The sequence below is a fragment of the Colias philodice genome, chromosome 21 (assembly GCF_061535455.1).
Source record: "Colias philodice isolate Cphi_HAF_F1 chromosome 21, ilColPhil1 Martin Lab GWU primary, whole genome shotgun sequence".
Taxonomy (NCBI): Eukaryota; Metazoa; Arthropoda; class Insecta; order Lepidoptera; family Pieridae; genus Colias; species Colias philodice.
Window position 1 is genome coordinate 7204288 of NC_143106.1, and position 27186 is coordinate 7231473.

General features: G+C 34.0%; 3 long non-coding RNA genes across 3 annotated transcripts; 1 reads left to right on the top strand and 2 right to left on the bottom strand.

Moving 5' to 3' along the window:
- Positions 1-753: 753 nt before the first annotated feature.
- On the bottom strand, positions 754-6922 carry LOC149479029 (uncharacterized). The gene is made up of 2 exons (XR_016317377.1): positions 6555-6922; positions 754-6472 (listed from the first exon to the last, which is right to left on the bottom strand). It is a non-coding gene; the product is annotated as an uncharacterized LOC149479029 (long non-coding RNA).
- A 16126-nt stretch (positions 6923-23048) lies between these two features.
- On the bottom strand, positions 23049-24049 carry LOC149479030 (uncharacterized). Its single transcript, XR_016317354.1, has 3 exons — positions 23829-24049; positions 23500-23676; positions 23049-23161 (listed from the first exon to the last, which is right to left on the bottom strand). It is a non-coding gene; the product is annotated as an uncharacterized LOC149479030 (long non-coding RNA).
- A 54-nt stretch (positions 24050-24103) lies between these two features.
- On the top strand, positions 24104-25150 carry LOC149479031 (uncharacterized). The gene is made up of 3 exons (XR_016317367.1): positions 24104-24351; positions 24493-24673; positions 25016-25150. It is a non-coding gene; the product is annotated as an uncharacterized LOC149479031 (long non-coding RNA).
- The last annotated feature ends 2036 nt before the right edge of the window (positions 25151-27186 follow it).

Sequence of the window (27186 nt, forward strand, 5' to 3'; positions counted from 1 at the left end):
CTTAACCAATTAAATACCTTGAATACATTGTTCATTTAATATAGATCTATGGCCCTTTACACTGTATGATTTAAGTGAATATTTTCGAAGATATTACAGATTTAAAAAAAATTGGTTGTCTGTAAAGTCGGTTTACTGACGATAGTTGAACGTGACATCGTCCGATTGTGCTTCTTTGTCGCTCGTTCCGCGCTCTCGCTTGCACATCAAGCTGTGACTTCAAGCCTTACATGGAACGCCTCAGAGCGAGGTAACGCCGCATGAGTCATGTTTTTTCGTGCGTGCAGCGGCTCTATCGAATTATAAGACGTTGTCACGTCAAAATTGCGGGACGTAGCGTTTGCGGCGGTACCGGCCGGCCGCCATTGCACCCGTGCGAAGCCGGGGCGGGTCGCTAGTACTCTATAAAACTCGTATGTACCTACTATATTGACGCAGAACACAAACGTTGTAATGTTTTATTACCTATAATTTATATTATGATATATTAGTTAAAAATTATAATCTAGGAATCTAATAATAAACAATACATAGCATTATTGTGGAAGAGTACTGTAAGATTATTATTATTTTGTATTATTTGTAGCAGCAATTACTTCGCGAGGCTGCTCGCTCTGTCTGGACCCGCAGAATGTAAATGTACTATGGAGGTATTCCATCTATGACAGACGATGAAGAACTATTGCTGTTTTATATTGAGATGATTCTTCCTTTATTACTTTACTTTAAAGGTTATTAAAATGAAAACGAGAATAAAAAAAAAATATGATTTTAATTATAACGATTACATTTTGTGCTGTTAGTTACAAGGTTACAAGAAAAGAGAATGACGCGAGGTTCCATGATTAAGCACATTCGTTTTTCATTAACGTGAAGTTAGGCCCGAGTCCCACCGGTGTTGCCGCCACACCGCTGAACGACGTAGGTACGCTGCTAACTTCAGAGTTCTTGAACATACCGCCCGCCTTGGAAGAACTCAGGAAAGGCTTCCAACATGAAGCACTCGTCAGTGAAGCTGGATCATGAGGGTTATAACGGGCAAATCTTTGCAAACGATCGGCGTATGATGCCGTGCGCTGTCCGTATTTCAGCCACTCGGGAAATCCCATCAGTCCCCGGGAAGACGTGCATCACTCGACCCAGTTTCCATTTCAAAGGAGGAACATTATCCTCCTTGATCAGAACTAAGCTATTCTCTTTGAGGTCCTCATTGTTGGTTTTCCATTTAATTCGCTGTTGGAGCTCTGAAATGTATTCTTTCGACCAACGCTGCCAAAAATGTTGTCGAAGTTGCTCCACATGGTCATAGCGTCCCAATCGCGTAGGCTTAATCATCGTCAGGTTTTCGCATATAGGTGCAGTTAGTGGTCGACCGATCAGGAAATGGGCTGGAGAAAGTGGGAGAAAGTCATGAGGATCTGAGGACAGAGGAGACAGAGGGCGAGAGTTCAGGACGGCTTCAATTTGCGTTAATACCGTTTCAAACTCTTCACGTGTTAACCTAGCATTGCCCAGCACCCGCCGCAAATGATGCTTACAGGACTTGACTCCTGCTTCCCACAACCCGCCAAAATGAGGACTGTACGGTGGTATAAATGTTAAACGAATTTGATTATGACTAAGAAAATCAGAAATATCACTACCATTATTAAAAATTACTGATAATTCCTTTTCAGCACCAACGAAATTTTTTCCATTGTCTGAAAAGATTTGATAAGGCTTTCCACGCCGTGCTATGAACCGATTTAATGCTAAAATATAATCATGTGTACTCAAGCTACCTACCAGTTCTAAATGTATAGCCCTTGTACTAAAACAAACGAATAAACAAATGTATGATTTTATTAATTTTGCACCCCTGCCCTTTCGGTCCAAAATGAGCAGGGGCCCGGCATAATCAACTCCACAATTCATAAAAGGAAAATTTTGTTCTAATCTTTCTGAAGGTAAGTTGCCCATGAGAGGGGTCAATGTCCTGCCTTTCATGCGTTTGCATACGATACAATTATGAACAACTTGTTTAGCTAAATCGCGAGCCCTCAAAATCCACCACCTTTCACGCATGGAATATACTAGAAGCTGAGGACCAGCATGAAGCAATCGTTTATGTTCATATTCACATAATAATCTTGAAAAGCGATGCTTCCCACTAAGCAATACGGGATGTTTTTTATTATAATCAAATTCATTCGCGTTAGATAACCTACCACCGACACGAATAATATTTGATTCATCTAGAAAAATATTTAAACCGGCTATTTTGTTATATATCAATTTATTTTTAATATTTTTACTATTATTTAATAACTTATTTTTTAATCTATAATATTGTTCACTAAATGATTCTTGTTGAGCAAACCGTGTTAATGTATCAAGTGATCGCTGTAACTCATCTACAGATAAGGAACCGGTTTGTCGCACACGAATGCCATTGACCTTGCCATTGACAATAGGTACTTGGACATTATCAATGAATCGCAATAAATATGCACAAATCCTTTGCAAACGAATAAATGACGAATAACGTTCAAAATCAAATATTGAAAATAATTGAGTAGAATGTAAATGAACAGTGTTATGTTTAATTTCAGGCAACTCACTATATGGCGAAATAAAGATGTTACTATTGTCTGGCCACTTACTACTTATATCGCGTAAGAAGGCAGGGCCACACCACCAATTATGATTACTATCATACTTCAGCGTGTCTAACGTCGTGCCGCGAGTTATAATATCCGCAGGGTTTTCGGTTCCCTTAACATGTCGCCAAATTGTATCACATGTTAATTCATTTATTTGTGCAACGCGATTTTGAACGAAGGTTTTAAGTAAATGCGGCGACATACTCAACCAGCCTTGCACAATAGTTGAGTCAGTCCAAAAATATATTTTATCGAAATTTAAACGGAGAGATTGTTTTATTTTAATATATAATCTAGCACCTACCAAAGCCCCGCACAGTTCGAGTCTCGGAACACTTACTATCTTTATCGGTGCTAATTTACTTTTTGCACATAATAAATGCACTGAAACTGGTAAATCACCGTTATTATTACACAACCTAACGTACGCGCACGCACCGTAGGCATCTTGAGAAGCGTCAGTAAATATATGAAGCTCCTTGTAACTATTATCATCAATAACACAACGAGGTAGTCTAATAGTATGTAAATGTTGCAAATCACACAGAAACTTATGCCATGCAATTGCAATGGTTTCGGGAACTTCGTCGTCCCAATCCAATTTTTGTAGCCACAATTTTTGTAACAATGATTTAGCTTTAATTACTACGGGCGTTAATAAACCTAATGGATCATATATTTGTGCAATGGTGGATAATATGACACGCTTCGTAACTATCGAGTCATGATTTGTAAATTTAGTTGTAAAATAAAATTCATCCTTTTGTGTACACCAGCCTAAACCTAACGTTTTGGATGAATGATTTACATCAATGTTTAGGTCTTTATACATTTCAGGAGATACGTCGCAATTAAATGTCCATTTATGCAGCGGAAAACAACCCTGTTTTAACAACTTGGATATTTTATTACACAATTCCATTAAAGATTTAAGGTCATTACTCCCCGTAATTAAATCGTCAACGAAAAAATCCTCGTTAATTGTTCTTGCAACTAATTCATCATTACAGTCTAAAGCCAATTGTTTTAAACAACGCATACTGAGAAACGGTGCTGACGCCGTTCCATACGTCACTGTATTTAACATATATAACTGTAAAGGTAGGTTTCGATTATTCCTCCACAATATCAGCTGTAAATTACGTTGATCCGATTGAATTAAAATCTGTCTGTACATTTTTTGAATATCTGCGCAGGCAACGTATTTATATTGACGAAATCTAAGTAAAATTGAAAATATATCATTTTGTAATGGAGGTCCTGTATACTGTATATTATTTAACGATTTGTTGTTTGATGTATTCGCGCTCGCGTCGAACACAACACGTAATTTTGTAGTTAAACTATCCTCACGATAGACACCGTGATGAGGTAATATATAATGTGGTTTACTTAATAAATCTGGAATATTTTCTGTTTCAATTAGAGTCATATGACCAAGTGTTTCATATTCTTTAATAAAATCGCTATAAAGTGTTTTATAATTAGGCAAACGATCCAACTTTCTTTCGAGAGATAAAAAACGATTTTTAGCCATAGTGTACGAATCACCTAATAACTCAGGTGACTCCTTTAGAGGAATGCGAACAGAGAATCTACCGTGTTTGTCACGTTTTTGTAGTCTCTTTAAATAACGTTTCACAATAACGATCATCTTTAGACATGGGAGAAGATAAGTCAGTCAATTCTTCTAACTCCCAAAATTTTTTCAGTTGAGTATTTATCTGAACTAAGTTACACTGAACTCTTTCAGTCTTAAACGAATGACTATTATAAATAGGCCCAGAAATTATCCATCCTAATTTTGAATCATATAGATAAGGACCATTAATAAGTTTAATCTTATCACTATTTAATAAATCCCAAAATACATCCGCTCCTATAAGGATATCGATATCCGACGGCACACTAAACGTAGGGTCCGCGAGTGAAATGTGTTTAGGTATTTGAAACCTTTGAGATTTAATTGATAACGAAGGTAACTTTGATGTAATACGAGGAAGAACCAAGCATTGAATATTTATATTAAAATGATTAACTTTAGAACGAATATTTACTTTACAGGTGTGAGAACATTTTGATACGCTCTGCCCAACACCTGAAATATGTATAGTGGACTGTATTATTGGTATTTGTAAACGATTACACAACGATTCTGTAATAAAACAATTCTGACTTCCGTTGTCAAGGAGCGCCTTAACTGTGTGATAATTATCACTCGAGTCAGAAACGTCAATGAGCGCTGTCGAAAGCAACACGGGTTGTATAGCGGCAGCGGCATTGCACGTGAGTACATTTATACGCTCGGAATGCACTCCCGTATCAGCTGATTTATGCGAACTAGGTATAGACGCGGGAATACTTAATTCTTCACTAGAACTAAGATAAGTAGTATGAAGTAGTGTATTATGGTTCTTTTTGCATAATTTGCATGGACCATATGAACAATCGTTTGCTAAATGGCTATCAGTGCGAATACAATTACGACAAAGGTTTTTATTTTTTACAAGAACATGTCTCTCCTGCACAGGCCTGTTTAAGAATTTCGGACATGAATACAAATAATGTTCACCGCCGCAGTCAACACAAACACGTTCTTTTACATTGATATCGAATTTAGATTTGTTACGAGATGAATTAACTACGTGTGTATGTGTGAGAGGTTGCGACAAGTTTTTAGGCTTACTAAAATATTTATGATTGTTATTCGTGTTAATATAATTATTATTGTTATGTTTATTAGAAGAAACACCGCGCACATTATTCGTTTTTATCATTTCTAACATATCAGCTCGGTTTCCAAGAAACTCTAATAGATCGCCTAATTTAATGTTTCTTGATTCATTTTTTGACAATAAAGTACCTTTATGCGTCTCCCACTCACGCTCTGTGGACTGATCGAGCTTGGACACAATTAAATAGACAACCAAAGTGTCCCAAGAATCGGTGGGTTCGTTTAATGATTTTAATGCACGTAAATTACGTAATGTTGAATCTATTAACCTTCTAATGTGAACAAACGATTCGCTTTGTAGTGCCTGAACATTAAAGAGTGCCTTGACATGATTTTGTACTAATAATCGATTATTATGAAACCTATTTTCTAATAAATCCCATGCGTGTGAGTAGTTTTCAGCCGTGAACTCTAATGCACTAATAACATGAGAAGCAGAACCACTGAGGGAAGATTTTAAATAATGAAATTTCTGTATATCATTAAGATCATCACGACTGTGTATCATGGTGAGATATGAATTCCTATACTCCAACCACTGATCATAAGCACCCTCAAAGACAGGTAGCTTTATAACTGGCAATTTAATAGACATAGAATTATTACAAACCTGATGACAAATAGATTGTGTTTTTTCACTACTGTTAGGATTTACCAAGCACTTCGCGTTAGCCATAATAGAAAAATACTGCTGTTCAAACAATTCACGGTATTCTAATTGAGCTGCTATATCCGAATCTTCAACTAATTGTTCAATTTTACTCTGAATTTCATTGTAACTTTGAAAAAGTGTACAAGCGGACTCTATTCGTAATTCTAATTCAGTTTTGCTATTTGAATTTAATTCTGATTTGTCTAGTTTAGAAATATATCTTTCAAACAATGTTAGCCTGCCTTTTAACGTGCCACGCTGTCTCTTTAAGTCAGCGAGCTGCATATTTATACTTTTACAAATACCTAAACGAGGAGATTTAGAATTACCACCGATTGTATCTTCACAGTCACTCATTTTGGCAGATTATAGAAAACAAGAGTACTTACAAATTCCCGTTAAGCATCAGCACAGCGCCGCGCTGCTCAACACGTGCACGGATAACTGAAACGTGAAAATAACGATATTAACGCAAATTAAAACGCACAGGAGATGGAGAGAAGAAGGATGGGTATCGTAACCTGACCGGATGCGACTCGACGGCAATCCAGCATAATCCTCTTGCGACTCCTCGCCATGTGCATGTGGTGATGATGATGCTTCAATTAATGATTCGGCTCCGAATGGACCATGTTTGATATTGAGATGATTCTTCCTTTATTACTTTACTTTAAAGGTTATTAAAATGAAAACGAGAATAAAAAAAAAATATGATTTTAATTATAACGATTACATTTTGTGCTGTTAGTTACAAGGTTACAAGAAAAGAGAATGACGCGAGGTTCCATGATTAAGCACATTCGTTTTTCATTAACGTGAAGTTAGGCCCGAGTCCCACCGGTGTTGCCGCCACACCGCTGAACGACGTAGGTACGCTGCTAACTTCAGAGTTCTTGAACAATTGCAAACAAAGAATATTAAAAACTGGGCTGTAGAAAATGATGTTCTGAGGGATCGTTTACAGGGTTTTTTAAATTATAGATACATATTACCTTTCAATTACCTACGTAATTAATTATCTATTTTTTGACACTATGACATTCGTTAATTTATTTAGAATAATTAAAATGCTTGTGACGATAAATTTAAATAGTTTGAAAAAGATACAGTGTGGCCGGCATTCATACATATTCACATTGTTCGTTATAATTATATCACTCGATGTTTTACGGATTAGTATTCATAACAATTAACATATCGTGTTGACTTACATTACCCTTTTTAAACTTTTTTCCATAAAGATTTTTGAAGTGAAAACTTCTTAAGCGGCGTTGAGCACTTTTTCTGTAATGAGTATAAAATCTTAAACTCGCGTCAGGACACGTGACCTGATCGAAAAAGCGTAAGACGGATGGAGAGTAGACAGCTATCCCCTCTCTACTACGCGCGTTTTCACTTCTGCCGGCACTCCCGGAGTGCAACCCGTCTTTTTTTTTCATTTTTCATTAAACTTACAATATCATCATCTTCAATATCATCAATACATACATACATACATATAATAAAATTCTAGAAAAGTGATGTCTGTACAATGAAAATATGTAAAAAAAAGACGGGTTGCACTCCGGGAGTGCCGGCAGAAGTGAAAACTTGATTATTAACGTTCAGCAAGTTTGATATTTTGGAATGGTATCCGTCTTACGCATGGAATATAAGGGCTAAAAAAAAAACATCCGTCTTACGCTTTTTCGATCAGGCCACGTGTCCTGACGCGAGTTTAGGATTTTATACCCAACGCCGCTAAAGAAGTTTTCACTTCAAAAAATTAGCAGGGGTTATTATTAAATCGATCCCAAACCCAAAACTGTAGTTAAAAAAAAGACGGGTTGCACTCCGGGAGTGCCGGCAGAAGTGAAAACTTGATTATTAACGTTGAGCATGTTTGATATCCATCCGTCTTACGCTTTTTCGATCAGGTCACGTGTCCTGACGCGAGTTTAAGATTTTATACCCAACGCCGCTAAAGAAGTTTTCACTTCAAAAAAAAACATCCGTCTTACGCTTTTTCGATCAGGCCACGTGTCCTGACGCGAGTTTAAGATTTTATACCCAACGCCGCTAAAGAAGTATTCACTTCAAAAATTTTTGTCTGTTTGTCTGTTTGTCTATATGTTTGTGCACGCTAATCTCAGAAAAGGCTTATCCGATTTAGATGCGGTTTTCACTAATATATTGTGGTAATCTTCATTTAACATTTAGTGTTTATATCATGTCAATCGGTTCGTAAATAAAAAAGTTATGACCATTTAAGTATTCACGGCGAACATTTGCTAAGGCGTTCTATTGTACACTATACAGTGTACGATAAAACGTAAGTTATCTGTTATACGCTACAGTTATTTCTATAAATGTCCAGGTGATCATATCGAAAGTCCCCAAGGGTGGGGGTGTAAGCTGAGGTAGTAGGGGGGAGGGGTCAAATTAAAATTAGGCCTACTTCTAGGTAAATTTTATACATAAAATGTCCTTTAAATTATGTCGTATTATTTTTTTTTTGTGTGTCTGTGTGTGTATCTGTTTGTGCCACCGTAGCTCGCTAGCAGGTAATCCGCATTAGATGAGGTTTTTTTTGTTAGGCAGCATATTTTCTGACGCTGGTTTTTAGATAAACTGTATCAAAATCGGTTCATCCATTAATTATACCTAGGTAGGTATACAGGGGTAAAAGTGGAAATGAAAAAAAATAAAGTTGTCAAATATACTTTAGTGATATATATTAAATGAAAGTGAACGACCTATCAGTAACAATAAGTCAAATTTTATCAAAATCTGTTCATCCATTTATTTGATATAGGTATAAAAGTGGTAGGTAATAAAAGAAATGAATTTTGACTCAAGTGACATATGAAATGAAAGGGAATGACGTGTAAAGTATAATTAGACATATTCTATCAAATCGGTTCATCCATTTATATAAATGTGTAAAAGTGGGAACGAAAAAAACGAATGTTGTCAAATATACCTAAGTGACATATCAAATGAAAGTGCATGACGGGTGAAGTACAGTTAGTTATATTTTTATCCAATTCGGTTTATCCATTTATTAGATTACAGCACAGATTACAGCGGTAAAAGTGGGAATGAACAATAATCGAATGTGGTCAAATAATATACTCAAGCGGCATATCAAAATATGAAAGAGCAACGCGTGAATTACAATTAGTAATGTTTTATCGAAATCGGTTCATCCGTTTATTACATATAGAGCACTTTAGGGGTGACAGTGGTTAGATAAATAAACCAAATGGAGCATCGAACGACAGGATATGACGTGTACATATAGGTACAATTAGATAATATAGTTTACATCAAAATCGGTTCTGCCATTTACTAAGGGTGGAAAGGAAAGGGTTGAAAGTCTGTGAAAGAAGAGGGGATATGGGAGCGAGAGGATAGCCACACCCTGTAAATCTTGAACTCTACTCAAAGCCACATAGGCCTGGCCCTTGGCAATTTTTTTCCTAAATATACCACTTCTTTTGCCACTGTGGTATTAAAACACACGGATGGCAGTTCAAAGACTAAAGACTTTTTTATTCATATTAAACCACAGAGCAGATACAGATACAACAAAATACAGATTATAAATGTACTAGATATTTTGATATTAATTCTAACATCTCCACTTATCAAAATAATCTAAACATTCTGCAGAAAACTTATTAAACTATATAAAAAAAAATCTTTTATTTATTACATAGTCTGCTATTAAACAATGCTTTGAATACCTAGTTTCTTAATAAAATAATTATGTTTTATTCTATTTAATCCCTTTGTTAGAAGGTCTGCTGGCATTTCACTTGTTGGAATGTAAACTATCTTAATGAGATTACCAGCAACAGCCTCTCTGACAAAATGATGCCGCACATCAATGTGCTTTGTTCTTTTATGAAACAATGGGTTCTCAGTCAACTTCTGAGCGCCTTGGTTATCGTTATATAATGTGATGACATAGTCAAAACCATTTACAATAATTTCAGAAAACAAGTTTCTTAAATAAATCGCCTCTTTACAGGCTTCTGCTATCGCCATATATTCTGCCTCAGTACTTGATAAGGCTACAGTACATTGTTTTTTACATTCATATGATATAACAGTTCCAGAGAATTTAAAGTAAAAACCTGTATAGGATTTCCTATCTAGAGTGTTTGAGGCCCAATCTGCATCAACAAAACCTTCCAATCTACAATTATCTTTGCTAAACATAAGCCCATATGATTTAGTTTTACATAAATACCTTAGGATACGTTTTGCATGCTTCCAATGTGTATAGGAATAACAATTATTGAATTGGCTCAAATAGCTCACACTGTAGGAAATGTCTGGACGAGTTAAAACACTTAAGTACATCAGGCTGCCTATTAGTTGTTGATATGGATATTGTTTACAAATTTCTACACTTTTTTCTAATTTTAGGTTACCTTCAATGGGAGTATCAACAACTTTACAATTTGTCATATTAAACTTACTTAAAATATGATCTACAAATTTTTCTTGATCTAAGGAAATACAGCCATTTTCATACATCTTTACTCTCATACCTAAACACTGCTTTACTTGCCCCAGGTTAATTTTAAATTTTGACATTAGATTAGTTTTTAATTCCATAACCATATTACTACTGTTTGAAAAAATGAAAAAATCATCTACAAAAATTGCTACTATAACCTGCTCCTTTTTACATTTTTTCGTATACAAACATGGTTCTAACTTAGATTTAACAAAATTTAACTTTAATAAACAATCATTTATTCTGTCGTTCCATGCCCTGGCTGATTGTTTAAGACCATAAATTGCTCGATTGAGTTTGAGAACACAATTTTCTTTACAATCCAAATTGGGTGGAGCTTGCATGTATACATTTTCATGTAAATAACCATTTAGGAATGCTGTTATTACATCTAAGTGAGTAATTTGAAAGTTAAGTTTAACACTTAAAGCGAATAAGAGTCTTAATGTAGAGTAACGAAGCACTGGTGAGTATGTTTCATAATAGTCCACACCCTCTCTTTGGGTGAAACCTTTCGCAACTAGTCTTGCTCTATAGCGCACACTATTATCACTTTTATACTTTCTTTTGAACACCCACTTACACTGCACTATTCTATCAGCTTCACTCCTGTCTACAAATGTCCATGCTTTATTATTGTCGAAAGACTGCAACTCTTCCTTCATAGCCTTGCACCATTCTTCCTTTTCTGGACCGGACATCGCTTCTTCATATGTAAGACTGTCATCATGCATATCCAAACATTCTGTAACACATGCATTACTGTACCCATACCTCACTGTTGGCTTTCTCTCACGCTGGCTCCTTCTTTCAGTGTTCGATCTTTCTGCTTCAAAAGTTTCCTCATTTGACAGGCTGTCGCAGAATTCTTCTGAAGTTGATGAATCCAAGGTATGATCTGGTACGTACGTGGTATCCATTGGATCTACAATGGTCTCTAGACTGGTTGTTGAGCTACTGTTGTCATCTATTTCACTCTGGCTATCTTCTTCCTTTTTCTCTTCTACCAAAGCATCTACGGTGTCCTGCTTTCTACTAGTCTCCATTATGATAACATCTCTGCTGGTCGTTATTTTCTTCGTCCTCGGGTTATATAACCTATATCCTTTGGTATTTTCTGCAAATCCGAGAAGAATATATTTCTCAGCTTTCTTGTCCCATTTTGTTCTATTTATTTTGGGAACATGAACCATTGCAGGGCTTCCAAACACTCTGATATGGTCAAGATTTGGTTTTCTTCCACACCATAGCTCGTATGGAGTTTTTTGCAAACCGGAGGCTAATGTTCTATTTCGCAAATATACAGCAGTGTTGACTGCCTCTGCCCAAAATTTCTTTTCCATCTTTGCATCAAATAGAAGACATCGAGCTCTTTCTACTACGGTCCTATTTAACCGCTCACATAACCCGTTCTGTTCTGGTGTATGAGGGTTAGTTTTTTGATGCACTATTCCTTCTTTATCCAAGAAACTTTCAAACTCTGTGGAACAAAACTCCCCACCATTGTCAGTTCTTAGTATCTTAATACTTTTCTGTGTCTGTTTCTCTACTAAAGCTTTGTAAACCTTGAAGTATTTAAAGGCTTCATTTTTCGCTTTTAGAAAATATACAAAGGCCATTCTGCTGTAGTCATCTACAAAAAGGAGAAAATACCTTGACTTTCCTTCTGAAATTGTCTCCATTGGACCGCACACATCTGCGTGCACCACCTCCAACACACTGTCACATCTGGAACCACTGTGTGTAAATGGCAATCTCGCTAACTTCCCTTCACAACATGTGATACACTGGGACTTGTCAATTTCAGCCTTTTCTGGGAAAGAGACCCCCTCCACAGCGCCATTTTTCATACTGTTCAAATCCTTACTGTTTATATGGCCTAACCGCCTGTGCCATAACATGCTGGTTGCTGTTTCTGCTTTTCCTGCTAACAGACAATCCTGTTTTGTGTCTAATCTGTACACTCCATTCACGAGATGCGCTATTGCAACAACCACTTTGTTGTGATTTAATATTTTGCAAATATCTCCTTGGAAAATAACTAGATTTCCATTTCTTATAAGTTCACTCACTGATAAGAGATTTGTAGTAAGTTTAGGAATGCACAAGACGTTTTTAACAGTAATATTGAATTCTGAACCGTCCACCACCGTCGTTATCTGTGTATTTCCAGAACATAGTACCGGTACTGTCGTCTTATTAGCCACAACAATGTTTTTCATAGCATTGTTATATGACACATCTTGCAAACGTTTTTCATCGGTAATCATATGAGCACTGGCACCGGAATCAATGTACCAATCTGTATTTTTGTAACTCGAGTTCATGAAGAATACGCTGAATACTGCACTTTCTTTTGTTTTATCTAATTTACATTGGTTTTTATAATGGCCAATCTTTTTGCACTTATAACAGCGAATTGTTTTTGTTTTGACAGATTTCGAAGGTGGCGTCGCTGACGTTTCTGTAGTGTTGCTATATTTCTTATTGCGCTGCTGCCAACCTCTCGATAAAAAAGCACTGTCATTTCCATTACTATCTACTTCAGAACTCATATCCAATAATTTAGATTTAATCACGTCGGTACTAACTGCCATGCCGGAATGTTCGATTGCTATTATCATTGGGGAAAATTTCTCAGTCAATCCCGCCAATAATAAGCAGCCAACCCACTCATCTGTAATGTGAAACCCTGTGCCTTGCAATTTTTGCGCTGTATCCACAATCTGGGTTACATAACTTGTCATGGATTCACTATCTTCTAGTCGTATTGATATTAGGTGCCTTAACAAATTAATTTTTCTTTGAAAACCGGAGTCATCGAAGAGTATTTTTAGACGTTTCCACACATCCTGAGCAGTTTTCTCATCTTTGATATGGACATACAAGCTTGAATCGATCGTCATGATTAATTTCGCTTTTGTCTTTTTGTTGTCTGCATCCGATGCATCTGCAGCCGGATTCTTTGTAATGTCCGTGCCTTCCAATAAGAGAAAATGCTCCGCGGCGAAAGCCCACTCGTCATAGTTTTCGCGACCCTTGAGCTTCGGTACGTTGACCAAATAGCTACCGGCCATTTTGTTGCGTAGCACAAGCCACACCCGATCTTCACAACGACGTATAATACAGTTCCACGATAGTTTTTTATCACGAATCCAATCAAACACAATACTGAGCGTGTCTTTGTCTTTTTTACGAACTTCTATGGCGAAAATACACTTTTTAAACGAGAATCTAAGGGACTGGGCCCATAACCTATTATAATAGCGGCAGTACACATGGGGCCAAGGCGTTGGGCCAACGTGTTGGGAAAAAATGAAGGATATCAAGATTCCTGTTCACACATTGGCGTACTGATCATTCTGCATTGGCGCTTCAAAGATGGACATAGTCCGTAGAAGTTCTTGCAGCCGCGGCAATTTATTTATACAGTGCGTTTAATTATTACGTTCATGTGCATCAATAACAATGAGTGTACTCTGCCGTCTGCGATGATACCATTTTCCAATCTCTATTGTCCTTTTTTATAACTGTATAAATAAAACATTATTATGTTTAGATTTTTTCAAATGTTTAAAATGTGTACATTTTACATTTAATTTAATTTTAACTACCTATAAAACGAAACTTTAAAGATTAGATTTTAGATATTATTTTATTAAATGATAATATTATTTATGTAATAAAGCACAATTTGATCAAAATCATGCTCATTGTATATTGTTATTTAATTTTTAAGAACAAGTAACTTTTTAATACTATTTTACTCATTTTATAAATATATTCATTTTTTTATCGCATTGTATGAAAGTTAGATAAGAAAAACATCTAGAATAATATAATAAATAGAAAACAGAACATCTAATTTATTGAGTCATATGGTTTTATTTTTGTGTAGTTCATGCCGTGGATTCCAAATTATTCCTTTATGTCGATACAAATCTACGAATTGTAAAACCTCGGCGCCGCCATCGCTATCGGAACATGGTTAAACGTAAATTTCATTGACGCGCAACGATACTGTCTCCGCTGACGAGTAATAACAAACTGAACAAGACACCAACGTGTGAACGCTGTTTGTGGAGCGCGCCAAGATCCTTTGATGTGTGCACAAAAAACCGACAACATTCGGTTGGCCTGCCAATATTGGCGCCAACTAGGCTAATGAAGCCAACATACCGCCAAGTAGCTCTCTACACGTTGGCCCAACCCGTTGGCCCAACACGTTGGTCCAATGTGTACTGCCACCATAACACATGGATGGCGGTTCAAAGACTAAAGACTTTTTTATTCATATTAAACCACAGAGCAGATACAGATACAACAAAATACAGATTATAAATGTACTAGATATTTTGATATTAATTCTAACATGTGGTCCATTACAATTTGTGCACGGTTACGGCCCAACTTAAAAGATGTCAAGGAGCAACAAACTTATAGATATCAATATGATGTAGGAATGTAATATGGAGGTAGAGGTAGGTCTCGCTCACTTGAAAATATTACATGAAAATAAGAAACCGAAGATTACAAATTTAAAAAAAAAACCCAACGCCACGAAGGAAAAGGAATAAATAATTTTACAAACTTCCCGACGATCTTTAAAATTAAGTACCATTATAAAAATATATATAAATGATATATTATGATGATGATGGTATGGCAGCCCCGACGACTTTGTTTTTTATTTTTATAAATATTTAAAATGGTATTTATTTTTAAAGATCTTCGGGAAGTTTGTGAAATTATTTATTCCTTTTTCTATACACTTTTCCTCGTTGCGTTGGTTTTTTTTTTAATTTAATTTTCTATTCCTTTGCGTTTTGACGTTTGTCTCAGCGCTCAGGGGCCTTAGACAAAATAATAATTAAAAAACGATAACGAAGTTAGAAAAGGAAAAATGTATGGGATTGACATTAGATAGACCACGTGATCTAACGCGGCGTATGTCAATCCCATACATTTTTGCCTTTTCTAACTTCGTTATCGTTTTTTAAATGTTACTTTGTCTAAGGCCCCTGAGCGCTGAGACAAACGTCAAAACGCAAAGGAATAGAATCCGCTATCGATACTAATTGTCATAAGCGTATGATGTTTTGCTAAGGATTTGTTCACCCTACCAACGACGACGACGACCACGAACAAAATTTTCATCCAGTCGCAATTTAATAAAATTGTGCAAAACACAATCCATATTAATATTATAAATGCGAAAGTAACTCTGTCTGTCTGTCTGTTACTCAATCACGCCTTAACTACTGAACCAATTTGCATGAAATTTGGTATAGAGATATTTTGATACTCGAGAAAGGACATAGGATAGGTTTTATCCCGGAAATCCTACGGGAACGGGATTTCCTTTGAAAACGCGGGCGAAGCCGCGGGCGGAAAGCTAGTTAAAAAAAAATGTGTGCGTGTACTAGATAAGAGTACACACGTAAGAAGTGAAACTTCTTTATGTCCTTATTTTTCAAAAAATAATTTACTATATACAATATTAAAGAAATACGTTAGTCACACGCTCGTCGCTACCTACTTAAATATTTACACCGGCCGCTGCTGCAACCCGCTCGCTTCGCTCGCTCGTGCGGTAGTTCAAAAGTTGACCTAAGATGCTCGTCGCTTCGCTCCTCGCTACCTATTTACATATTTACACCGGCTGCTGCTGCAACTCGCTCGCTTCGCTCGCTCGGCTCGTGCGGTAGTTCAAAAGTTAACCTAAGATGCTCGTCGCTTCGCTCCTCGCTACCTATTTGAATATTTACGCCGGCCACTGCCGCGACTCGCTCGCTTCGCTCCTCGCTACCTATTTGAATATTTACGCCGGCCACTGCCGCGACTCGCTCGCTTCGCTCGCTCGGCTCGTGCGGTAGTTCAAAAGTTAACCTAAGATGCTCGTCGCTTCGCTCCTCGCTACCTATTTAAATATTTACATGCAACTCGCTCGCTTCGCTCGCTCGGCTCGTGCGGTAGTTCAAAAGTTAAACTAAGATGCTCGTCGCTTCGCTCCTCGCTACCTATTTGAATATTTACGCCGGCCACTGCCGTTTTCAGCTTATAAAGGATTTCGACTTAGGCGGATTTTGATTGGACAGAGAGTTTGAGGTTTATTCTTATAAATTTTGAATTCATAAAATTATAATAGAACACCTGACACCAATCAAGCAAACACGTGTTTACGTGAGTCATAGTTTTATTATCGTATACTCCTAAAATGTTTTCTAAGAAACAATAGTGTACTTACTTACATTGTCGGCACGTTCTTAAAGTCGGTAACTTATTTTTGTTCGAACAATAGAGGTAATAAATTCCTAATGATCAAGTTGTAAAGGTTGTAAAATAAAAAATATTCTATATTAAAACGTATATATAATATGTGCGTCATTAATTTCTGACTGTTTCGAAATTTGGTGCAAAATAAAATAGTGTGTAAATAAAATTTGTAAAAAATCAATAAAATAAAACAATTGAGTAAAGATCTATAGGCATATTATGTATGTATTTATACAAGATATGTATATTATATATTTATACAGGGAACTTCTCAACGTGTTATCTATGAAATTATACTTTTACTCAATTGTTTAATTTTATTTACACACTGTTTTATTTTGCACCAAATCTCGAAACAGTCAGAAATTAATGACGCACATAGTACATAATATATACATATTAAGACAGAGGTTAAGCTTAAATAACTTGAAAAATAAATAACATGATCACGCCCACGTGTTGGTGTTTTAAAAAATTCAATCAAAAACTGAGGTTAACTTTAAATACAATTTTAGAAAAATAAATACCACAATCAACATTCAAGTATTAGAAAAAATTGATACCATAATTCCACCCTCGTGTTAGTGTATTGAAAAATACAATCAAAAAGTGAGGTTAATCATAAATAACTTAGAAAAATAAATACCATTATTACACCTAAGTATTAGAAAAATAGATATAATTACTTATTTACTTTTTTTAGAAATTCACTGGAATTAGAATTAAAACAAACCCTTTGATTTTGCTGATCACTTTAATATAACATGTATATAGTCACGAGTAACTACGGCGTAACGCAAAAATGTCACGAGTACGGCGTAACGCAAAAATGTAACGCGCGCGGCGTAACGCAAAAAATGTCTCACAAAATTTTTGTCCACCCCCGATAAAGAAGTTTCACTTCAATAAATTATTAAAATTTCCTGTCGTTCTGGTGATTGACCGGTATGACGGTAAATTTTAATATTTTATATTGAACCAATTTTGTCAGGATGAAAATTTTGGTCTTGGTCGTCGTCGTCGTTGGTAGTGTGACCGAACCATTACTAAAATTACCATTACTACTTAGTAATTGTTTTTATGAACTTGTGTATGTATTTCGTGTAAAACTTAGTAATTGTTTTTATGAACTTGTGCATTTTATTAAAAAATTATAGAATGATGGTGACGAATAGTAATACTAAAATATATATTTTATTTCAACTGAATATCAATACTCGTTGCACACTCCTCGAGATTTCATATTATTTTATAATAGTCTCTTCACTTAAGGCTGCAGTCTAGCAAAATTGCGTTTTCAACAAGTTATTTGACAATTTTTTCCCGGCTAATGAAATGATAAACTGAATTTTTTTTTCTTGTTTATCAATTAGTGTTATATACGCAATGCGCGTGAATTTTTTCACATTTATAAAGTTACTTTATGTTACCTTAATCAGGCCTTCAAGATAAGTCTCTTTCCCCCAAAGACATTTCGAGCTAAGTTTGTGCACTCACTACGTTGCAACCGATTACAATTTATACAATCTGATCAGCGCATTATTATCCTTATATAGTCGTTATTAAAAACTGCTGAATACAATTGCCGAAAAACTTATGATTTTCCTAATTAGAACGTTATAAATTCATTAAATTTCCCATTTTTTGCCTTACAAAATCTATTGATAAATACTGCTAAAAGTTATTTTTTCCATTAATTTATTCGAGTTGGTTGAAGACCAATGAGTATTAATCCTTTAAAAAAATTTTTTTTTAATTTTGATAATTCTTTAAATATTAAAAAAATATTTAAAATAATTAGGAAAAATCCTAGCGACTTTCTTTAGTCGCGCTCCTTGGGCCGGAGCGTTCTGACGTGTGCTCTACGCTCGATTTTCCTTCATACCGAAGTGAAAGTTGCTCTACTTCATTAAATTTAATATTTTTGTTAATTGATTATTTTTATCTTAGTTTTGTGCAAATATTCGTATTTTTAAACATTTGATTTCGATATGGAAAATAAACGAAAAAAATACGCGTGTAACTACTAGAAAAAAAAATTATCTTCGAACATAAAGTTAATGAAACCAAATAGATTGCAAAGGTGATTGGCAACAATTTCTTTATTTTACGGGTTGTCAGTAAAGGGATGTATATTTCTTTAAAACTAAAGTAAGCTCATAAATTTTCTTATAATATATTTTTTTTGAAGTTCCAAAAATGTTTATTTTTCGTTTGAGAAATACGAAATATAATATAAACTTGTATTGAGAACTTGAACTTCCCAAGTTCATCCGGGGAAATCCCCATACGGGGAAAATGATTTGTTTACTCCAAAATTATATGCCGAGGTGTTTTAATTTTTTCTTCTAGTCATTTACAACGTAGCGGCATGTTGTTTGATTATTAATTTTGTAACTTAAATACAGGATGTTGGTTTTATATTCTGATCTTACAGACGCGCTGACAAATTTAGTCCGCCATTTCTAGTTTAGTCCACCAACTCTAAGTACCAATATTAAAACGAATGGATTATCATCACATCATCAAAACTCAGATGTAATGGAAGATCACAATAACATAGAAAATTCAGTGGGTGTTGAGAACTAAACAAACACAAGTAACAGAGACGCGAAGTATAAAAAAAGAGGACGAAAACGATAATTCGTTGATGCTTTCCCTTTTCGATGTATTGTTTTTAGGGATTATTGTTAGGGTACATCACAAATCTGCAAAAAACAAAACTGATGATTCCCAATTGCTGATTAAAAATGAAAAACAAATAATTGACAACAGTGGTGAAAATTTGCTGATCACAATGAAACATCCTTCAGTGGTAGCAGATTTACTCATTTAAAATGTATCGGTGAACAGCGTAAAGGAGAGGAGGACAGGAAAACATTATGAATGTGGATGGTGGATTGTATACAGGGTGTAATCGTTAAGTATGTGCAGGCGATTATGACGTTATTATTGCAGGTATCAAAAAACTTAAAACTGATATCGAAATTACTTTACCTAATGAGCAAAATGACAATAATAACTTTTTAAAAGTATAACGAGAAATATCTAAAAAAATTACTTTATACACTCCCATATCAAAAAGGGAAAATGGGACTAGTAGAAGTTAAATGTCTAATTCCAAAAAAAAATTCCGGCAAAAGACATGAATGCGGAAGATGCGGTTAAAAATAAAAAAAAATAATATTTGAAATACAATGCAAAAAATAAGACTTTTGAAATACAAATAAGCAGACTTCTGCTTCTGCAACTAAACGTTGCAGAAAATAAGAAAGAAGAGCGATTGAAAAAAAAAGAGATAAATCCAGTGCAACCGATAAAGCATCAGAATGCTAGCAAAAGATTTATTAGGTTTATCAATATAAATCTATATATTATACATAATATAATAAATCTGTAGAAGACGCGAAAACCGACATCCGCGCGGACGGAGTCGCGGGCGGAAGCTAGTCAGAAATAAATATCTTTTGTTTTCATTTGCGTATTTTTCTATTTTATAATTTTTTAACACGAACATTACATTTTTTTTTATTATATACAAAATTTGTTTATCCGTTTTATTAGTTAAACTGAACAACTTTCACTAAGAAACTTAGGTCGAAAAAAATGTATAGAGTTATGCATTTTGTATGGAAAGCTTATTTTTTTTATATTTCGTCCAAATTTCTTTGTAAAAGTTGATCAGTTATATAAACATGAAGTTGAAGATATCAATAAAAAGTATTCGCAAATTTTGTGTACTGATAAAAAAAAATCACCCGGTGTAATTTTCACGAAAATTGTTTCAAATTGTCATTTTTGGTACTTATTACGAATATTAAATTATGCATACGAATGATTTAATTTTTAAAAATTAAGTGGAGCAACTTTCCCTTAGTACATTTGTATTATTTACATATAGGATGACAGGATGCATTTGTTTGCACTACTAGACCAAGCCCTTAATAACATAAATCTTTCCCACACAGATATCTATATAATATGTATTATAGGTACCTATGTTATATGTGCGAATGTCTGTCTATCGTATAGTTTATTTATTATATTTTTGCGTATGGTTATGTGTGTATGTCTATATATAACTCTTATCTATTGCCTTCAACATTAAAAATAAATTAAAGGTTGGTTTTATCAATCCTTGCTCTCTAGGAACCCGTCATGATGAATTTGTCGTCGCACTAAACCGACTTCGGGTGGACGTACTGGCGGTCAACGAGACCTGGCTTCGTGAGGGCGAAGACGGTCGCGCGCCACAAGTCCCCGGCTATAAGCTGCGGCACATACCGCGCTCGAGATCCATTCGCAACCGCGGGGGTGGTGTTGGTTTCTATGTGAGGGAGGGTATGGTGGTAAAAACGTTGCAGCATCCTGTATCCATGCAAGTCGAGCAGATGTGGATAAAAACCACAGTTCAGGGTAAAACAATAATTATAGGTACAGCGTATAGACCACCTTGGCTTGACGTCCAGCTTTTCTTGGATACTATTATGGAATCCCTGGGCTCCTTCGCCTGGTCTGATAACATAATAATCTTGGGCGATTTCAACATAAATCTTTTAAACAGGCAACATGCTTCTTGTACCAAATTAAACAGTTTTTTGAACCTGAAGAATCTCAGCCAGCTTATATCCGAGCCAACTCATTTCACGGATAGTAGTGAGACATTACTAGATCTAATCTGCACCAACATCCGCGCATCACACGTGTCCGTTAACCATGTCAGTGCCCTGAGCAACCATGCTTTCGTATCATGTATATTAGATGTACCCAAAGATAAATATACTCCAAAATGGATAACGTTCAGGGGGGTAACCGGCATCTCTTATAGCAAGCTTATTATAACATTACTATGTCTTTTCGTACCGTGACACCCTTAACGCAAGCTTGTTGCAGCGTTAAACTGATTTTGTTTTTCTAGCAATTTTGATGACGCCACTCGTAATAGTTCACTCAATTATTGGGACCGGTGCGAACTGCGATCTATTTGACAATTTGACAGTTATCAGATAATATTAGAACTTTACATCGGCTTGTTCGAAGAAAAGGCTTCAAACCTTTTGATTTAAGAAGAATCGTGTACCTAAATAGTAAACAAGTGCGTAATCATCACGAGTCCCTATGAGATATGGGGGCATCATATGAACAATTTGAAAATACAATATAACCTACAGATTTATCTGTGTAAGATAAAAGTAATGTAAGTACCATACCCAATGCAAATCTATTTAAAAATACGTCTGTATAAGTACACGTTCTCCACTTGTTATTTCTCTGTATAATAAAATGCAACTCTACTAAACTTATTCCCTAAACATAAATTTTATCTAATACATAATGTAAATCTATAAAAGATTGTTTATTATTTCTTCATGATTCAATATATTTTATCATGTTATTATTTACCTATATAGAATATAAGACTATAAAAGTACACTCAAATGCACTACCCATATTATACTTATGTAGTCTGTTGCTAAGGACATTTAATTTTGAGAAATAAAACCATTATTTATTTCCAGATTCTACAATCAATTCCGAGCTCTAGGAATAAGATTACCCAGAGTAACCACATGGAAGCATTGATAGTATTCAAGAAGCCATACTGCCAGCGCAACATGAATATATTTTTTTCAATAGGAAGCAATATCATACTTTAAATGTTTAAGTGCAATAAAAAACATTTATAAATCCAAAATCTTTATTTAACTAGTCCTTTTTATTTATTCATTGACAAATCATTTGCTCCTTCACTTCTCTTGATATCATTTATATAAAAAAAATGATAAAACATGGAAGTATTCGAAATTAGATTCAATTCTATTTAGCTTAAATATTTATTAAAAACAATTAGGTAGATATATAACTCAAATCCAAATTTGTAAGTAAATAGCATATTAAAAACACCCTTGATTAAAAAAATTAAATTTTATTTATAGTAAGTACCAGCCTTTAAAACTTAAAATGCAATAAACAAAAACTTTATATTTACATCACAATGAATAATTCCTACACTAATAGATTAATGGTATTTATATTTTTATTTTAAATTTAAATCAATTATTGTATTTGCATAATATAGAGTAAATAAATAATTTAAAAACTTGCAGTACTTATGTATACTTTTAATTTCATTTTTATTAAACTTAAAATGAAAACAATGTAGGTACTATATTAAGGTACAATTAAATTTTTACATTTTCAGATGTATGATACAAATATGAATATTTTAAGTATAGACTGTAGACATGGTGGCGCCTCCCCCAACTTGAAGTTCTCACTACCACATGATCATCTCCCAAGCCGGTACTTCCTTGTTCAATGTTTGGGCAAGCCGGCAATCAACACAACTGTGAAAGATAAATTGGACTTAAACTGATTCTTTGTTGCTTTAAAATTTAATAAGTACATTTAATATGTTTACTTTTATTATTAAAGGGCTTGTCATGGTGTATGTAAACGTCTAAAAAGAAGTTTTTTAAACAATGTCGGTATGGTTTGTTAAATATACCTTATTTGTTAATAATTTTTCAAGTATTTCAACGTTTTAGTTGTTTATCTTGCAATTCTTAATATTGTATTAAAAAAAACTGAAATGTGTAGGTACAATGCCTTAGAAAACTTTTAATATAAGTAGCTTCTAACCAAACATAGATAGGTTTGCTTATAAATTAATATAAATATTTACTTTTGACCAGCTGCTCTAGTTTTTGTGAACTCCCAAATCATTTGCACTTAAACTTTCAGCAGAGAATTCTATCAACTTCGTCTCAGCATAACTTTTAACTCGTTGGGAGTTATTTATGTACCTTTGTCTGTGTAACTTCAGGGTCAGGGAGCTTCGCGCACTCTGTACAATGTTCTGCTGCAAGTTAAATAAAAATTACTTCAATTAACAATAATCAAAACAGACGAAATCATGCAAAAACCAATACTTTATTCGTAAAAATATAATATCTGTGTTATCATAAATCGTCCAATGTTTTAGATATATTTATTACTCGTATATTATCTTACCTTGCTATTTCAATTGCTCTTTCATGCCTCTTTCATGCATTCTTTAATGCATATTACTTATCTTTCGCAATTTTTCAATTTGATTTATCCAAATTTTAGATAATAATACGAGGACAGTGATTATGACATTTGGATTTTTGACGTTTAATTTTCAATCACCGCCATTTTTATAATAACAACCTTGTTTTGTTGAGTTCACAAAATAATCTTACTTTATTTTGGTACCGTGAGAATTTAAAACATGATTACTATACGATTGCATAAAATGTCCAATGAGCGAATGAATTCCGAAGTTTTGTCTATTTTTTTAAGATTAATGGCTTGGCTACGAGGCTTTTAGGCCAAGTCGTAATGATTTGTATCGAACATTAAACGTCAAAAATCAAAATGTCATGTCACTGTCCTCATAATTATTCTGTATTCATATTAATATCTGAAATTTCAGATAAACTTAAACTTAAATATGTGAATCTCATCTCTGGATAAATGAGAAAGTGCGAAAAAGCAATATTGAAATAGCAAGGTAAGATAAAGTACGAGTAAGGACGATTTATGTTAACAGACTACAGAGATATATTTTTACGAATAAAGTTTTGGTTTTTGCATAATTTCGTCTGTTTTGATTATTGTTACTTAATTGAAGTAATTTTTATTTAACTTGCAGCAGAACATTGTGCAGAGTGCGCGAAGCTCCCTGACCCCGAAGTTACAAAGACAAAGATAGATACATAAATAACTCCCAACGAGGTAAAAGTTATGCTGAGACGAAGTTGATAGAATTCTCTGCTGAAAGTTTAAGTGCAAATGATTTGGGAGTTCACAAAAACTAGAGCAGCTGGTCAAAAGTAAATATTTATATTAATTTATAAGCAAACCTATCTATGTTTGGTTAGAAGCTACTTATATTAACAGTTTTGTAAGGAATTACACACCTACACATTTAACTTTTTTTTTTAATACGATATTAAGAATTGCAAGATAAACAACTAAAATGTTAAAATACTTGAAAAATGATTAACAAATAAAGTACTTATTATTTAACAAACTATACCGACATTGTTTAAAAAAACATCTAAAATTACATACACCATGACAAGCCCTTTAATAATAAAAATGAACATATTAAATGTACTTATTAAATTTTAAAGCAACAAAGAATCAGTTTAAATCCAATTTATCTTTCACAGTTGTGTTGATTGCCGGCTTGCCCAAACATTGAACAAGGAAGTACCGGCTTGGGAGATGATCATGTGGTAGTGAGAACTTCAAGTTGGGGGAGGCGCCACCATGTCTACAGTCTACACTTAAAATATTCATATTTGTAATTTGTATCATACATCTGAAAATGTAAAAATTTAATTGTACCTTAATATAGTACCTACATTGTTTTCATTTTAAGTTTAATAAAAATGAAATTAAAAGTATACATAAGTACTGCAAGTTTTTAAATTATTTATCTACTCTATATTATGCAAATACAATAATTGATTTAAATTTAAAATATAAATATAAATACCATTAAACTATTAGTGCAGGAATTATTCATTGTGATGTAAATATAAAGTTTTTGTTTATTGCATTTTAAGTTTTAAAGGCTGGTACTTACTATAAATAAAATTTAATTTTTTTAATCAAGGGTGTTTTTAATATTCTATTTACTTACAAATTTGGATTTGAGTTATATATCTACCTAATTGTTTTTAATAAATATTTAAGCTAAATAGAATTGAATCTATTTTCAAATAATTCCACGTTTTATTACATTTTTTTATATACATATAAATGTTATCAAGAGAAGTAAAGGAGCAAATGTTTTGTCAATGAATAAATAAAAAGGACTAAATAAAGATTTTGGATTTATAAAATATGTTTTTAATTGAACTAATACATTTAAAGCATGATATTGCTTCCTATTGAAAAAAATATATCCATGTTGCGCTGGCACTTTATAGCTTCTTGAATACTATCAATGCTTCCATGTGGTTATGCTGGGTAATCTTATCCCTAGTGCTTGGAATTGATTGTAGAATCTGGAAATAAATAATGGTATTATTTCTCAAAATTAAATGAGATCCCTAACAAAAGTATAATATGGGTAGTGCATTTGAGTGTAGATTTACTTTTAAGTGTTTTATTATATAAATAATATAACATGATAAAATATATTGAATCAAGAAGAAATAAAAAACAATCTTTTATAGATTTACATAAAGTAGGTATTAGATAAAATTTATGTTTAGAGAATAAGTAGGGTTGCATTTTATTATATAGAGAAATAACAAGTGGAGAATGTGTACATAAACAAACGTATTTTTAAATATACTCTTAAGATTTGCATTGGGTATGGTACTTACATTACTTTTATCTTACACAGATAAATCTGTAGGTTATAATTGTATTTTAAGATTGTTCATATGATGCCCCCATATCTCATAGAGACTCGTGATGATTGCGCACTTCGCAATAATAAATTATTTACACGATTCTTCTTAAATCAAAAGGTTTGAAGCCTTTTCTTGGAACAACCCGATGTAGTTATGTTAATTTTGCATTTTTAATATAATAAATGTATTATCTTGTTTAAAAGCTTCATTTATTAAATAGATTTCCAACTACATACGTTTCACTTAAATTTGATGTGTATTCTTTTAATAATATTCAAAATAATGTTATAAAAGTTCCATATTTACAACTTTACTAAAATTGCTTAAAACTGTCATTATTGACATTATAACAAGAATGCTAAATGTCAAAGAGAGCGTGCCGGTTCCAATTTTTCGATTGACGTCTCGAAACCGCTCGAAACAGTCTTGTTGCAATTGGTTTACATATGTTTTAGAAGGTCCCGGTGCCAAAAAAGTAAGATTATTTTTTGAACGCAACAAAACGTACCCATAATAAGACTGTTATTCTAAAGGTGCCGGTTACCCCCCTGGTCACTCAAGGACATTGACATGGAAAGTTTTGAAGCTACTTTGGAAGAAGTGCGATGGCAAACAATTTTGGAATTGGATGATGTCGGCGAGATGGTGAACGTTCTTACTGCATACATTCAAATTATTTTTCATCATTACGCCCCCAAGAAAGTGAAGTACTTGAAACGAAAGGTCTATCCTTGGGTGACGAATAACATCAAAATGATGATGAAATCTCGGGATGAAGCACAGGTCGTAGCCCGGAGAAGTAAGGACACAAAACATAAGGAATATTACAGAGAATTAAAAAAACTGGTAAGTAGTGCCCTGCATAGAGAGAAACAATCCTACTTTGATACTAATATTAATAATAACATCAACAATCTTATGTTAATAATAACATCAACAATCCTCCAAAACTCTGGAAACATATTAAAGAACAA